We start from the raw sequence: 15,250 nt of genomic DNA on the forward strand, positions 1-15,250 counted from the left end.
TTTTACTGCTCACGATCGTCGATCAATAATTGATCGCGATAAGACGCAGTCTAGTCGTCAAAATCATCGACAGGAAAACGCGGAAATCGATGTAATCGCGGAGACAGCCAACAAACCTGATTCGTTATTTAGGCGAGCACACATTATACACAGATGACTAATTAGTTGTGCGAAATTCAATCTGTGCAAGAATGAACAGGCCGGATCGTCCGAAGGCTGAATCAACGTTTAGAGAAAGTGAAACCCCGTTAATTTAAATCCTCAACATCTTCGAACGGTTTCTTTTTCCTATAAATTTCGATACGGACGTTGGGATCAATTTATCCTCAAGTTATTCCAAGTTTTCAAATTGTACGAGTGTTGGTTCTCATACTTTACATTAAGGCTGAAACAAGTAACGTTGACGTAACTCTATAACGAAAAATTATGGACAAAAAAAAGTCACTAGTTTGTACTTTAACAGTGACTTATGAAATGAAATGAAATGAAATTAAACGAAACGAGTAACGTTAACGTGAATGGATGACGAAAGATTGGGGACAAAAACGTCACTAGTTCCTAGAATCCTTGGGGAATTCATTGATTATTTTGTTTTGCGTGCCAGCCTCGTTCTCTGCCTGTACTTTAGTTTGTTTTTTTTTTTAATTTTTTAATTGCAATTTATATTATCCCTAGAACTAAGTTATCGTACTCTCCACTGTGATTTACTTTACATTTTTCGACTACTATTTTAATGTAATTTTCTCTTATTCAACACCTTGTATTATTTTATCGGCTGGTTAAGAAATTTGTCCAACATTGCTACGGACACAATGTTATCCATCCGTCCATCCGTCCATCCTTCCATTTGTCTATCTACCTCTCCGTCTATCCATATTTATATTTATCCATCTACAGTAACTAGAAAAATTCAATAAAACAGGTATCGTTAAAAAAAAAAAAAAAAACTGTCCGAATATTGTTGGAATTACGAAAAACGAGCTATCGTCGATACTTTTTTTGGTAATTGCAACGCAAAATCAGTTTCTTCGGTTTAATCTACTTTTCTTTGTTAGTTAAACAAGGCTTTAACGTAAATTTATCGTTGCACAAGCGTTAAATTCTCGCAACAGTTACAAGAAAATATAGCAACAGCTATCGTAATGAGAAAGGATAGCAACGGATACGTTGTTGTTGCTGTTGTTATTGTTGTTGTTGTTGTTGTTTTCCGACTAACGAGCCCCTCGGTGAACAACTCCCCCCCCCCCCTTCATTTTATTCTCTCTTTCTCTCTCTCTCTCTCTCCCTCGCACGCATCGTAAAGAGAGGCGGCTCACACGCGTCGAACAGCTGTGTGTCTCGAGTCCGCGTAGAATTCGGAACGGTTCGGAATCCTCGTCGCTGATCGTGAGGGCGACTAGCAAGCAAGCAGCCAGCCGTTCCTGCCGTTCGCCTCCCTCTCCTCCGTTCCTCGCTTGTCGCTCGCCTGCCGCTTTAGTATCGCCGTGACCGTCGCGCGAGGCGAACGAACGAACGGGCGAATCGCCGATCGAAGAGCGGCAAAGCTCGCACTCGTCGCAACTCTCTGACGTTTCTCTGCGGTTTGTGAACAGTGATTTTTAACACGCAACGCCCACTTCGGGCGAATCAAAATCAAACGTCGCCCTTGTCGATTTCGACCTTGGAGTATTTATCCCCGAATATACGAGTCTCGGACGCGAAGGAGAACCTAAGTTATCAACAAAAACACTACGGCTTATTCTCATTTGACGCAGGAATGAAAGGAAATTTGGCACAAATTGGAGGAATCCGTTATCACGATTTATTAGAATACGTGCCATTTGTTCGTTGTCGCGTCTAGTGATATTAAATTGAAGTGTTTTTCTTCGGGATCGCCTATGGAATGAGATACGCGGACTTCTTATACATCGTAGTCAAAATCGACCGGGGCATCCCTTGATACCCCTTGTAAACAACCCTGTTGGTGTTTCTTTGTTTTTTTTTTCTTTCATTCCGTGCACCCGAGTGTCCGGTAACGATATTCTTATTTCTTTTTTCTTTTCTCTAACTATAAAACACAGGCACAGGTACCAAAGTACGTTGAAACACGTGAGTCGGGTGCTTCTTCGATATCGATCACAGTGTTTTGTCTTTCGATGCAACGGCGTTACTCGGTTGTTTAAACCGTAGTTCAAGTGCGGCCAAGTTCAGACGATCACGTATCGTCTAATATTCCACAATTACGAATCGCAATTCCACGGATACAGTGACATACGGTGTGTAACCAGTTAACGGATATCACCATCGGATTATACTGATTCATCGAGATTCTCTACCGCTGCTGTTGCTTACTGGAAAACATCATCCAGGTAAGAGGTTAGTTACTTAGTTAGTCTACGATATACCGTTGATTAACTCTCGCCAACTTCAGGAGGGTCAAGATGTGTATAAAGAACGTGTATCGTCCTCGTCACCTGTTGATCGATCCTCGCGCCGTTTTACCGACGATTGTCGGCAAAGAGTATTGAAAACACACGTGACGAGCTATCACGTTGAAATTAGTAACATTACCGTAACGATTCCTGCTGCGAAAAAATCGTTATCTCGCGATTTTTGAACCGTTTGAAAAATTCGGTAAACAGAAACGAAGCTTACTTGATATATGGCAATCCTGGTTTCTTAAAAATTCATTGTGAAAATAAATAATATAGTGTTTTTTATTCCCCAATATTTCGTCACGACAACGTCGCCAACTTCAGACCTCGCGCCAAATCGAAGAGACGATTACAATATACGGTACGAAAATCGATTCCGTTATTTGTTACACGACGCAAGTCGATCGACGTAACAGACTAAAAATTGTATCATTTTTTTGTTTAACCGCCGTCGCATCTCTTAGCTTGGCTAGCAGCTATTTGCCGTATTCTTTTACATACGTAAATACCTACGAACATGCATGATACATGGCAGGGTACGCGATAAGTGGGTTATATATGCGTAAGTACACCACGGATAAACACTTCCCCCATGTAACACACACACATATATATATATATGTATATGAGGTATTCCATGCCAACTGAGAGGACATTTTCCCTGACCCCCGCCAATTTGCTTCATTATTTTTTATATGATTTTACAACCTAAAAAAAGCGCTCGCAATTTTTTTCAGATTTTTCGTTCCAACCATTCTTTTTTAAAAAATTTTACAAAACCTTTTGTGGTCCTAAAAAAAAAAAAAAAAACGCCATTTTTTATTTTTTTTTACAAAAATTAACATAATTTCTAGGTCCCAAAACAAATATTTTGAGCCATAGTTCAGAGTGGAGAAATGATTTTTTAAATATTTTTTTAGAGGAATAATTTTTCTTATTTTGTACGTATAAAGAACATATGTTATGTTTGTAACATTTTTTAAAAAAGAATGGTTGGGACGAAAAACATGAATGGATGGCGAGTGATTTTTCTACGCTGTAGAATCATATAAAAAATAATGAAGCAAATTGGCGGTGGTCAGGGAAAATGTCCTCTCAGTTGGCACGGAATACCTCATACATATACACGTACGTAAACAACAGAAAGACGAGAGAGCGGCTTATCTCGTCCTCTCTCAACTTCTCCCCATTATACCCATAATGCTGGCCATGCCTGTGCTCCTTCTTTTATCCTTCTCTCTCTCTAACGTATTCACGTATGAATTACAATAACACAAGTTCAACACATAATTGTTGGCTTCGTTATATCATCGCGTGTTATTGTAATCGTACAATGATGATTTATTTTTAACTCCTTTTTTTCTATTCACCGCATTGGCGCTACTTTCGTACTGCAAGGTATTGTCATTGTTTGGTATAAAATACTTCGGCTCTGCATCTTTATCGAGCGAGTAAGCGTGAAATCTTATCTATCGTATATCGTTGAAGAACGGAAGTGGCCGTTACACGTGGCCTCCGCTCGTCTACTTCCTTTCATATTGACATATACTTGCCTTGTTATTACATGGGGCATTCCACGCCAATACGGTAAACGGTTGACCGCGATATTTTTCTATTTCATGAAAAAAAATTTCGAAACTTTTCAGGGGTCGTAGTAAGTTAGGATAAATTCTTGGTGAGATTAGAAAATTTCATGGTTAACCGTTTACCCCGAGTTGGTGTGGAATGACCCAACATAATTATGCTGTATAGTCGTTTTGCTTTCGTTTTTTTTTTTTTTTTCTTAGGGCGTGTGATTTTATTTCTTTCTTTATTGTGTGGTTATTTCTTTCGTACATATTACGTACGGTTCGTTACCGAAGGGCGTTTTAATTCAAGAGGTTCGAATTAATTATCCCTATCGTAACCAAACATTTGAAGTAAAGAGTCACCGTTTTGATATTTGAAAGTGATACTTCGGGAAAGGAAAAAGGGAATATCGGTAATCTTGTAGTAGTTGTGTAACATAACTCAAGAAGTTTGGAAAATAGGAAAATTTTGCAGTACTTGTTTTTCCAGGGTTTATTGAATTTCGCCAAAAATGAATCGTTACATCAACAATTTACAATATTTAACCTCGTTGAAATTCTGAGTTTGATCCGTATTACGGATCGAGTGAATCTTGTCGTTTATGTAGATTGAAGCTTTAATGATGATTATTTTGTATTTCTCGTTCTTTCAAACCAGCGATTGTTGGAGAATTGATTGAAAGAAAAATCGTTCGACTCTTAATTTCTTCCATTTTCAAATATTCATACGAGTTGTTTTTCATAATTTTCGTTCTAATATCGATCCCGTCATTTATATCGGAAAAATGATAGCGGAAATGAATAACTGGATTTTTGACTTGTCGAATTTTCAACGAAACAAGGAAGGAAATAAAAAAAGCGAGGCTCTTATTATTCCCTCCGTATAGAATTATAAATGAAAAAATATACTTTTGTTTTCATTTTCGTAGATTCGATTTCCACTCGGTATAATGTGAAAACTTCGTGAACCGATCATCGATAGAAATCTTCTTCCTGAAATTTGAATTGAAAATTTGGTTAAGGACAAGCGAAGAGTTGAACTATGAATTTTCCTTCCTACAGCTATAATCACAACGATATCATCAATGAATCAGAATCTTATCGTATCGTAAAAATGTTCACTCTGAACCTTTAATTCATGATTAATAATCAAATAAATACTATCTGAATATATTATCTGAATAATATATATACGTTTAATTTTCATTCATCGTAGTATTATATAACGTAAATTCTAAATTGTTGCAAGTAAAAGCTACGGAGTTGAAAAAGTATCCCACGTAATTGAATACGAGATAGTATATATACGTATAATTTAGTTTTTGATAAAGAACGTTCTGGTTGAATTCGTTGGTCGGTGCTGTTACACACACACACACACACATATATGTATAACGTATGACACGTATGCATACAGTTTATATTCCCGCTCTCTTATCGGTGTTCTTTTTCCGTGAATGAACCTCGCTCAGCTTCGTCTTCGTCGTCTCTGCTCGACTTTCCACCGCAGTTCTAATCCGACCAACTCCCACACTTTATGGTCAGAGAGTCGAGAGATAAGTGCAGACGCCCCGCAGGCGACACCCTCCTCCATCCTTGTTTATTTATTTATTATCTCCACTGTCGATGGACCTGCCTGGAAAAAGACTGACGCGACTGACTTTTAAAAGTATTTCCTGTAATCTACCAGCCGAGAAATACGCGCGCTTGATTGGGGCGAGGTTCAAATTCCGAATTTGAAATTTTTCGGAAGCGCCGAATTCCACATTTATTGGCCGCGAAACTTGAAGCAAAGAAATCCAAGTTTGACGAAACATGGAAATTCCGAATGATCCAAGATTTTTAGCTCCGTGAATTTCTGGTTTTCGGTTTTTCTCATTTCTTACACCCACTCGTCAAGTGAAATACGCTGTTTGAGTATATTTTAATTTTTCGAACCTTACTTCATCCAAACTTTATTTTTCGGAATTTTACCTCTTGTAACATTTCTCTATCGTAACTTGAATTTTCGGAACTTTGAGTCATCGACTTTGCTGTTTCTCCGAGGTTTGATTTCTTTACTTCAAGTTTCGCAAAACCAATATATTACGGAATTAGCGGCTTTGCGAACTTTTCAAAATTCGAAACTTGAAATCTCGCCCCCGTAAATTTATACATACACACACAATTGTAGAGAGAAAGTTCACGTAACATTTCGATAGCTGAACTTGGAAAGTGATAATCATATTTTTGACTTACATACATATATGTAATAATACATCGTACAATTTTGCGTTGAAAATAATTTGTTACGATCTTGTACTGAATTTTAGATCCGTCCAAAAATCGTTGCCTGCGCAGTTGGCAGTTTTCTTTGTTTATTCATTTATTTATTTATATTCTTACGTTACTCCAACGAGCTCGTCTCATCTTCGGCCTTGTCGTGGGAACAAGCATGAGGATTACCACCATCCTTGGATAGTCACAGAGGCCGGCAACTCGGTGATTTACACCCGTGTTTATGACGCAACGTAAAATCATGCAAAACTCGTCATACTCGTCGACTTTTGCCGTCTTTGCCGTTATAGCTTACAGCTCATTGTCAGCTAATCGTAAGCCCAGCGACGCGATAGTGGAAAATAGAGAGATGCCGGGTAGGTAGAGGTATTCAACTCGGTTTTGCGCTCTTCTATTTTACACTTTTTAAGGTCAATCGTAGTCGTTGTAATAACGAGTAAAATTTCATCCATTAATCGATTATTGTCACCCATATACGTACACTGAGAGAAATTTAACTTTTTGTTTAACTAAAAACGTTGAGTAAACCCGAAGAAACTGATTTCGCGTTGCGGTAACCAAAAACGGATCGACGACAGAGCAAAATGGTTACGCGTACCTCGTTTTTTTGTAATTCCAACAATATTCAAACAGTTTTTTCAAACGATACCTGTTTTACTCAATTTTTCGAATTACTGTAACAACCGAAATTTTTCTCAGTTTAAGGTCGTGGAATAAAAAGGGGATGAATCTAATTTTTCAAAAACTCTCGCGAGTATTCAATACAGTTGATCAAATTATTCCAATTATAGAAGCGAGATAAATTTCACGATAAAATTTTCTCTTTGCGATCTCAGGAAATAATGTGTATAATATATAACGAAAATTGCATAATTAACGAATATCGAGTTTCTTTTTCGTTCCTTTTTCGTTTATTTTTTAAGATTTATCAATTTCACAATTATTTCATGTCGCAATCGACGGGAAATAAATTCAGTTTAAACTTCCAAGTCGATTATGCGATTTCGCACCTGTTTCATTCAATTCACGCCGCCGCCGAGCACACACGTGACCGACTATAACGTTAATCTAATCTCGCGATAAAAATATACGTACAACGTCGATAATAATTGCGGGAGAAAAAAGCCAACCGTATTAACAATGTCAAGTTCTCGGTCAATTATTTTATTCGTCAACCGATAATCGTCTCTTAAATATTTTATCGTTACATTGTGCAACGATTTTTTTTTCACCCCTGAATCTTAATTCTCTCACCGACGCGTAAATTTGTGAATCCCACAAATCACTGAAAAATGAATTTTGCAACAGCGAGAAGAAGAATGAAAAAAATATAGAATAACAAACTTTGGAACGAAAAATTTGTCAAATCATTTTTACGCGGACGGGACACGCTAAATATTAACCCTAGTCTCTTAAACCGACACTAACGTACAATTTCAAAGTCAGCGCGCGTTGAATCGGATTAGTTTGCGCAAGTAAAATGAATCAACGCAAAAGTTTCCACGGGTGTAATTGACTAGGGTTAATTTAACGATTGATTAACAATAATCGCGATAAATTGAACGAGGGGAAAGCAACCGATGAAAAAAGAATGACGAAGAAAATTCGGCGTTGCTTGAGAGAAATTCCTGCTTCAGCTTATCTTATTATATATATATATGTGTGTGTGTATATATACACGAATGTACTATGCATATATTTGTACACTCGAGGAACTCCTTCGCATCTTACTTGGCGTCCTTCTTCTTCTTCTTTCTTTCTTTCTTCCTTTATTCTTACCTACCTTCCTTCCTTCCTTCCTCCCTTCCTGTTTTTCCTTTTTTAACACACGCCGTCCGTACCCTAAACTAACATCGAATCACCTCATCGCGTGTCTTTTTCTGTATTCTCCCCGAAGGCACTCTGCGATACAAAACGATATTGCCGCCGGCTGCTGTCCTGCAGCGGTATGAAAGGTGCTGTCTCGATGGAATTTTACGCGTCGTTGTAGCGACGGGTTTGAGGGGTGGGGGGGGGGGGGGGGGGGGGGGAGAAGGAAAACGAAAAATCGAGAAGAAGTAAAAAAATTTAAATAGACAATAATTATGTCGATGCGTACGCGTACGTTTGAAAAGAAATTAGATTATTCTTCGCCGTTTTATAAAATGCAACGGTAATTATTATCTGATTATATTCTCACGTGCATATTTGATACATTTTATGATACTGATTTAAGGAATCTCTTCATCCTAACGCAGATTACGATCGTGGTATAATGTTGTAATGTATCGAAATTTTACACACACGTTGTGCATATTTTTTTTAATTTTAAGAAAGAAAAAAAACGTTGAAGATATTTTTGAATTGTTATTGTATAAGACTTTCAGTTTGTATACTTTGTTTTAAGCACCTACGATCAGAAAATGAGGTGTTCGTTTCGTGTTTTGTTTAAAATTCATAAAAATTTTCATTGAAAACGAATAAAAATTAAAGTTACGATGGAATAACGAAAATGTTGGAAAAAAATCGTTAAATGATCAGTCCAACACGTTCATTATTTACGGGGTTGAAGTTAATAAGGTTATCACAATGATACGTGTAATTTCAGAATATGAGCCTATATATTGTATTCAACGGTTTATACCGGATTTCAAACAATTTAAAATAAACAAAACTGTTTCATAAATACACGTGTAACGACACATGTTGAGAAGTGACGTTGTTTATCAAACAGATAATTTATTCAGTTTGAAATTTGTTAAAACTCGCTAGTAAATTTAGCACAAGTTATTCTTATATTTTGAAAATCAATCTCTGTCGAACCCACTCTAAAATCTCGTCCTTCCAAATATTCCGTTTACGTAAAACGTTCCTAACCTCAAACTCGTCAAGTTTTGTTGTTCGTGTTTGCGCGCGGCTCGTTTCTCTCGCTGGCAATAGGTAACCTTGCAAGGCCTTGGTGCAGCCTCCCGTTGCAAGGAATCCGCTAGAATAGTCTCAATGAAAGAAGAAGAAGAAGAAGAAGAAGAAGAAGAAGAAGTCGAAGAAGAAGAAGAAGAAAAGTGGAAGAAGAAGTCGAAGAAGTGGAAGAAGTCAGGTTTGCGTGCCATGCGAGAGAGGATGGATGCTAAATGGATCTTTCCCTCCCTCCCTCATATCTTCTCTTCTCTTCTCTTCTCTTCTCTTATCTCTTCTTTTCTCCTCCGCATCGTATAATATTGTACCAACGAACCAACCAACCAACCTTCCTACCTACCTAGGTATAATATAGCCAAGCCGCCGCTTTTGAGCGCCGCGGTGCGTTTCTCTCTGTACTCTGTGTGTGCACGGTGCAAACCGGCCGAACCGTTAAACCGCCGCACAATAAAATTGTCGGTATCGCGACGTAACGCGTAATGAAAACTTTATTTTCTTCCTCTTAATCGATATTTTCAATTAAATTCAATGGGAGGAGAATTATAAAAGCCTGCGAGTGCCATTTCTTTTTGCCTTTCTTTCTTTTGTTTTTTACGCAAGTAACTTTAATTTCATTGAATTGAAATCCGAACTTCAATATGTGTTATAAAAAAGGCAAAAAAAAAAAAAATGTAAGAAGAGGAGAATTAGAAAAGGTCCCGAGTACCATTATTTTTTTTTCTTTCTTCACTTCTTACGTTTTGCACAAATAAATTTTATTTGGTTGAAGTAAAATCGCAACTTTGACTTGCATGAAAATAAAAATATAAAAATTGACGACGAGGAGAATTAGAAAAGTAACGTATTTTTTTTTTTTGTTTCCGTCAAAAATACGACCACAGCCTTTTTCAATATCGGATTGTTAGTTATACTGGGAAATTGAAGAGGAGAAGGATAAGAAATCGAAAAAAAAAAAAAATGCTGCAAGTGGCGTTGTGGAACAAAAAAATTTTCACAAAAAAATGCCGCTTGCGGCGTTTTTTAATACTGGATTATTGATTGTATTAGCAGATTGAAGATGAAGATTAAAAAAAAGATTGTAAGCGACTCGCGAATAATTTCTATGCATTTGTGTGTTTGTACGTGCAATTCGTTTTTTTTTTTTTTCTATTTCTTTGTACAATTCAGAGGCTTCGAGGCACGTGCAGTATAACATAATATGTAAAAAATTGTTATGCAACCGTACGCGTAATTCTACCGCCTGTATATTATAATAGCTGTAAAAATCGTGCCTCTCTCTCTCTCTCTCTCTCTCTCTCTCTCTCACTCTCAGGGTTTATTTATTAATCCGTCTCGTTCTTCTTGTTTCTTCTTCTTCTCTTCCTACATCGACTCTTCTCAAGAGTCTTCTTCATACCGTCGGGCGGTATAAAATCTTTTTCAACATTCGTTACGTTTCAATATTATCGTCGGCACACGCTCGTACAGCTCGTATAATAAAATATAAAATGTACACGTGTACGAAGATCGAGGTGAAACTTTTTATTTTAAACACTTCCTCCGACAAATTTAACAAAAAATTATTTCACGACAATCGATTCGCGCGAATACATGTACAGCAGCGATAAAGACGGAGAAAAGAATATTTATAATGAGAAAAAAAGAAAAAAAAAAAATCCAATAAGAAGCCGGAAATTATTTTTACCCGGTAAAATATCCGATCGTATTTACCCGTACGCGATAAAATTACGTACGGAGGGAAATATATAATGATAATGATAATAGTAACGATTTAAAATATTCCAAGACGACGTCTTGCGACGAAATATTTTTAAATCGATGATAAACTGCGGCACGCTTGATGGATCTAGAATTTATATCGATCATCAATTGAATTACCCTAGAAATCTTTCCGAGATCTGAACGTTTCTCCGTTTATATATGAAATAGTTGTGTCTATATATATATATATATATATGTGTATAACTATTTCGTAAACCTGTTGCCTTAAATTTCTCCCCAGGATACTTTGCTCAAAAATGCGTAGCGCTCTGTGTAAAATACATATATATATATATATATATAATACGTATTCACATTAAATAAATTTGTATAAAAGTGTATATGTACGAAAGATTTCCTGAAGTCTATGAGCGCTGTTCGGTATGCTGCTTGTATATATATATATATATATATACAGTGTGTAAGGCAGGAAGAAGTGCACGCAGCGCCAGGGATTTAAATTTACGATTATAGGTTCAGGCAGCAGGGAGAAAACGCAGGCTATACGTACTTGAAGAAGAAGGATGTAATATTTTGTTTCAAGTTTCTGTTTTCACCTTTTTCTTTTCTATAATTTTCACTTCTTCTCCTACGATCGTCGTCTTCCTCCACCGCCTCTATCTCTCTCTTTCTCTCTTCCCTATATTCGTTTTCATAATATCGGTTTCCTATTTTACACGTTTCTCTTTCTGGGACCAACGCATATTATACACATGTACAATTTAGTAATAATAATAATAATAAAAATATCGTCATTAATCGCGAGAGAATTATCGTAGGTATTAATATACACGTATTTTCATTTTTTTTCCTCTTACACGATGTGCACTACACTAATTGTAAGAAAAATTTCATTTGTTACAGTAACCAGAAAAATTGAGTAAAACGGGTATCGTTGAAAAAAAAAAAAACTGTTTGAATATTGTTGGAATTACAAAAAAACGCGAGGTACGCGCAAACATTTTGCGCTATCGTCGATCCATTTTTAGTTATTGCAACGCGAAATCAGTTTATGAGGTTTACTCTACTTTTTTAGTTGAACGAGGCTTTAACGTCAATTTATTCTCGCACAAGCGTTAAATTCTCGCAACAGTTACAAGAAAGTATAGCAACAGCGATCGTAATGAGAAAGGATAGCAACGGATACCAGACTTTCCAGATATTTTCCGATTGTGGTAAAAAATGAAAATAGTCAAAGACTGAGCCGGTAACCGGAACTAAAAATTTCTCTCGTTCTATGCACTTTATTATTCGCATGAAAAGATAAACGTCAAGTATTTCTTATTTTCCCGGAAAAAATTCCATTGTCATTTTTTCTTACATTATTCTTTAATACATCATTATCTGAATTTTCATTTAGTGTTTTGACAATAGAGCGTCTCTCTAGAGTGTTTAAAAAAGAAAAAGAAAAAGGAATCAAATTTAAAAATTTACCCCAATGTTCCTCCTCGGAGTTCAAGTGTTTAATTGCTTGGAAAAATCTTTCGTGACTTTTGAAAATTAAAGAAAAAGAAATAGAAATTAAAATTGGATAGGAAGGTGAATAAAAAAAAAAAAAAACTCCCGCGGTATTTACATGAATTATTCACAACACGAACGTTCAATCATGCTTTGGAAATTCGTAAATGGGAAACTATCGGCTGTCGCGTATCGTATTACATATATATTATTATATATATATATATGTATATACTTTATGACGTAGTGACAGGTTGAAGGGAATTTAAATGAGCCCCGTGTTTTCCGCTATCGCGTGAGTTGTAACAAATCGTTGCTCACTGCAACTGCGATGACACAAATTTCGAGGAAGTCAATCTCAAATGTCTATGCATCAATGCAGCAGTCAACCGCAGCCCCGGACACGATACATATACACTTACGCAAGTAACGTATCTAGTGTCTATATAATCTCAAAACGCATGATCAACAAATGAACAAAGAAATAAATAAAACGAGAAAAAAAAAAAAAACATATCGAACAAACCATACGAAAAGGAAACACTAATCTTTTCGTTTTAGGTATGAAATAATATTACGTGCTAAATATTTTATTTATTTATCTTGTCAAAATTTTCTCGAGATAATCCCTTTTAAATACCAGGTATAATAATAATGACAATAATCACGGTAATAACAATATTTCATGAAACAAATTTTTTTTGCGTCAATCTTTTTTCGAATGTCACATAATTTTCTGTCTTTCTTTTTCAATTTGCAATCGTTTTTTTGTTTTTTTTTTTTTTTTTCGTTTTTCCTGCTCTACACATCCTATTAAAGGATTGAAAATCAATACAATCGTATGAAACGATGATAATGTTTTGAAAAAAATTTATTTCGAAGGGAGAAAATCAAGTTCGATATATATATATATATATATATATATATATATATATATATATATATAATATATATATATATCTGGTATGGATTTGTTATCGGCTGCATTGAGTCGAGAACTCGTCCGTACCTTGAATTCTAACGCTTGATAATGATAATTTATCACCGATCAGTGAGTCAGTTAAAGTTTGACAAACACCAACTTTTCTCTCTCTCTCTCTCTCTCTCTATTTCTCTCTCTCGTCAATAAAGATGACGCGCGGCGACGACGGAAATTCTAAACAACGATTTATCGCTTGTCACTCACGACTCGATTCACCCACCGATAAACGCGTTGCTTAGGTCAGGATAAGAGGAAAATATTCATCTTCAACTAAAGCGGTTAGAAAAGTGATTGCTTTGATTCTCTGAAATTTAGTTTATTTTATTTATTTATTTTTTTTCTTTTGTCGACTTTATTTTTGTTCTCAATTTCATTCGACTCTTAAGAAATTACTCGTATGAATTAATTGAAAAGAAGAGACGAAAAAGACTGCAAGTGCCAATTTTCTTTTCTTTTCTTTTTTACCTCCGAATAATAATTGAAGCGATGAAGAAGAAAAATATCTTTTTTTTATTTACTTTTTGTTTAAAGTTTAAAATTTCTACGTCTTAACTTAACAATCAGTTTCACTTTTTCTATTGCCGTTGAAACTTTGCTGGTTCGAGAAAGTCCAGCAGCCGATACTGAGATCTAGAAATTGGAAACGTGGGAGGTTCCAAGCAGTGAGAAACAATCCGATTATTCGAATACGGATCTTAAAGTTGGCGAAATGTTAGCTCGCATTGTTTGTTCCTAATTTTATTCGATCCCCGGTAAAATTTCTAGGCACCAAATAAATTTCTTCTTCGTTCAACGAGCGAAATTTGTCGATAGATTCGCGTTCGAATAAATCCTTTGCTTTCTCTGGGAATTCGGGAATTGATAAATCTGTAGAAAAAAAAAAAAAAAATGTTAAAAATTTATTTTTAAAACCTCTCATAGACGATGAGTTTGTATTCAAGTTGGTATAATTATAGGTAAGGCAGAGTGACTAACGCTTCGCGATTCTAACTTTAGAATTCACATAATCTGTCATAATAAGCAAACGACTTGTTTTTGCCATTGTGTTATATTATTGCGTGTATGTGTGTGTTTTTTTTTTTTTTTTTTTTTTTTAACACGATTTGTAAAAAGCTTAGTTTCGTTTCTGCATCGCTGCAACTCGTTTCCAATTTCTTCATTTCTTGGTAAATTTCGTTATCATTTATATATCCTGATGAAATTTTAATAACACAAATTAATATTGAATCAGAGGGAGAAATAATTTTTCAGATTATTTATACCTTAATGTTTAAATTGAAAAATATAGCTTCGAAAAAGTTGCACAAGTTTCTTTCTTTGATATTTTGTTTTTTTTTTCTTTTTTCTTCCTTTGTAGCTGCTACTTGAATTTAATGAGCGCTTGTTTTAACGATTTGTCTAGACGTAATTTACTTTCGAGGATATATAATTCATTTTGTGAAACTTTAACATTCCGTACAAACAATCGTTCACTTTTATCGATGATGTTAAACGTCTATCGTACCGTTACAGGTTAAATCGAAATAAAACTTACCGAAGGCTTTAAAAACGAAATTTATTGACGTCGCGTTAAAATTTACTCGTATTTCATTGATTGAATCGTTTTCCACGAGCGGTGAAAAATTAAAAGTGATAAACAAGGAACCTCTTCCATTCTCTTGAAAAAAGTTAGAATTTGAAGAATATAATCGACTTAAAAAATATCGAACGATCATCTTTAAGATTCTGTTGTATTTTTCCGTTTTTCTTCCCACAATGCCAAAATCGCGCCTCGTACGAAAACTCGGCATTGAGATATACAAGAAAATAAAGAAGAAAAAGTACGATTAAAGAAAGACAAGAAAAAGGAGGAAAAAATCTAAACATGATTAGGAAATAGATGAAAATTTACGATT

General features: G+C 35.5%; 1 protein-coding gene across 5 annotated transcripts in view; it reads left to right on the top strand.

Moving 5' to 3' along the window:
• The first annotated feature begins 1,409 nt into the window (after positions 1-1,409).
• The window catches only part of LOC124308398 (uncharacterized), a 142,394-nt gene continuing 128,553 nt past the window's right edge, over positions 1,410-15,250 (top strand). For 2 of the 5 annotated variants that reach the window (XM_046771083.1, XM_046771081.1), the window contains exons 1-2: positions 1,410-1,580; positions 2,061-2,348. The gene's annotated coding sequence lies outside the window, so the exon portion shown is untranslated. Of the gene's footprint in view, positions 1,581-2,060; positions 2,356-15,250 lie in introns of all 5 variants that reach the window. The other 3 variants (XM_046771078.1, XM_046771082.1, XM_046771079.1) reach the window with 2 other exon arrangements.

Source organism: Neodiprion virginianus, chromosome 7, assembly GCF_021901495.1.
Source record: "Neodiprion virginianus isolate iyNeoVirg1 chromosome 7, iyNeoVirg1.1, whole genome shotgun sequence".
NCBI classification, from domain to species: Eukaryota; Metazoa; Arthropoda; class Insecta; order Hymenoptera; family Diprionidae; genus Neodiprion; species Neodiprion virginianus.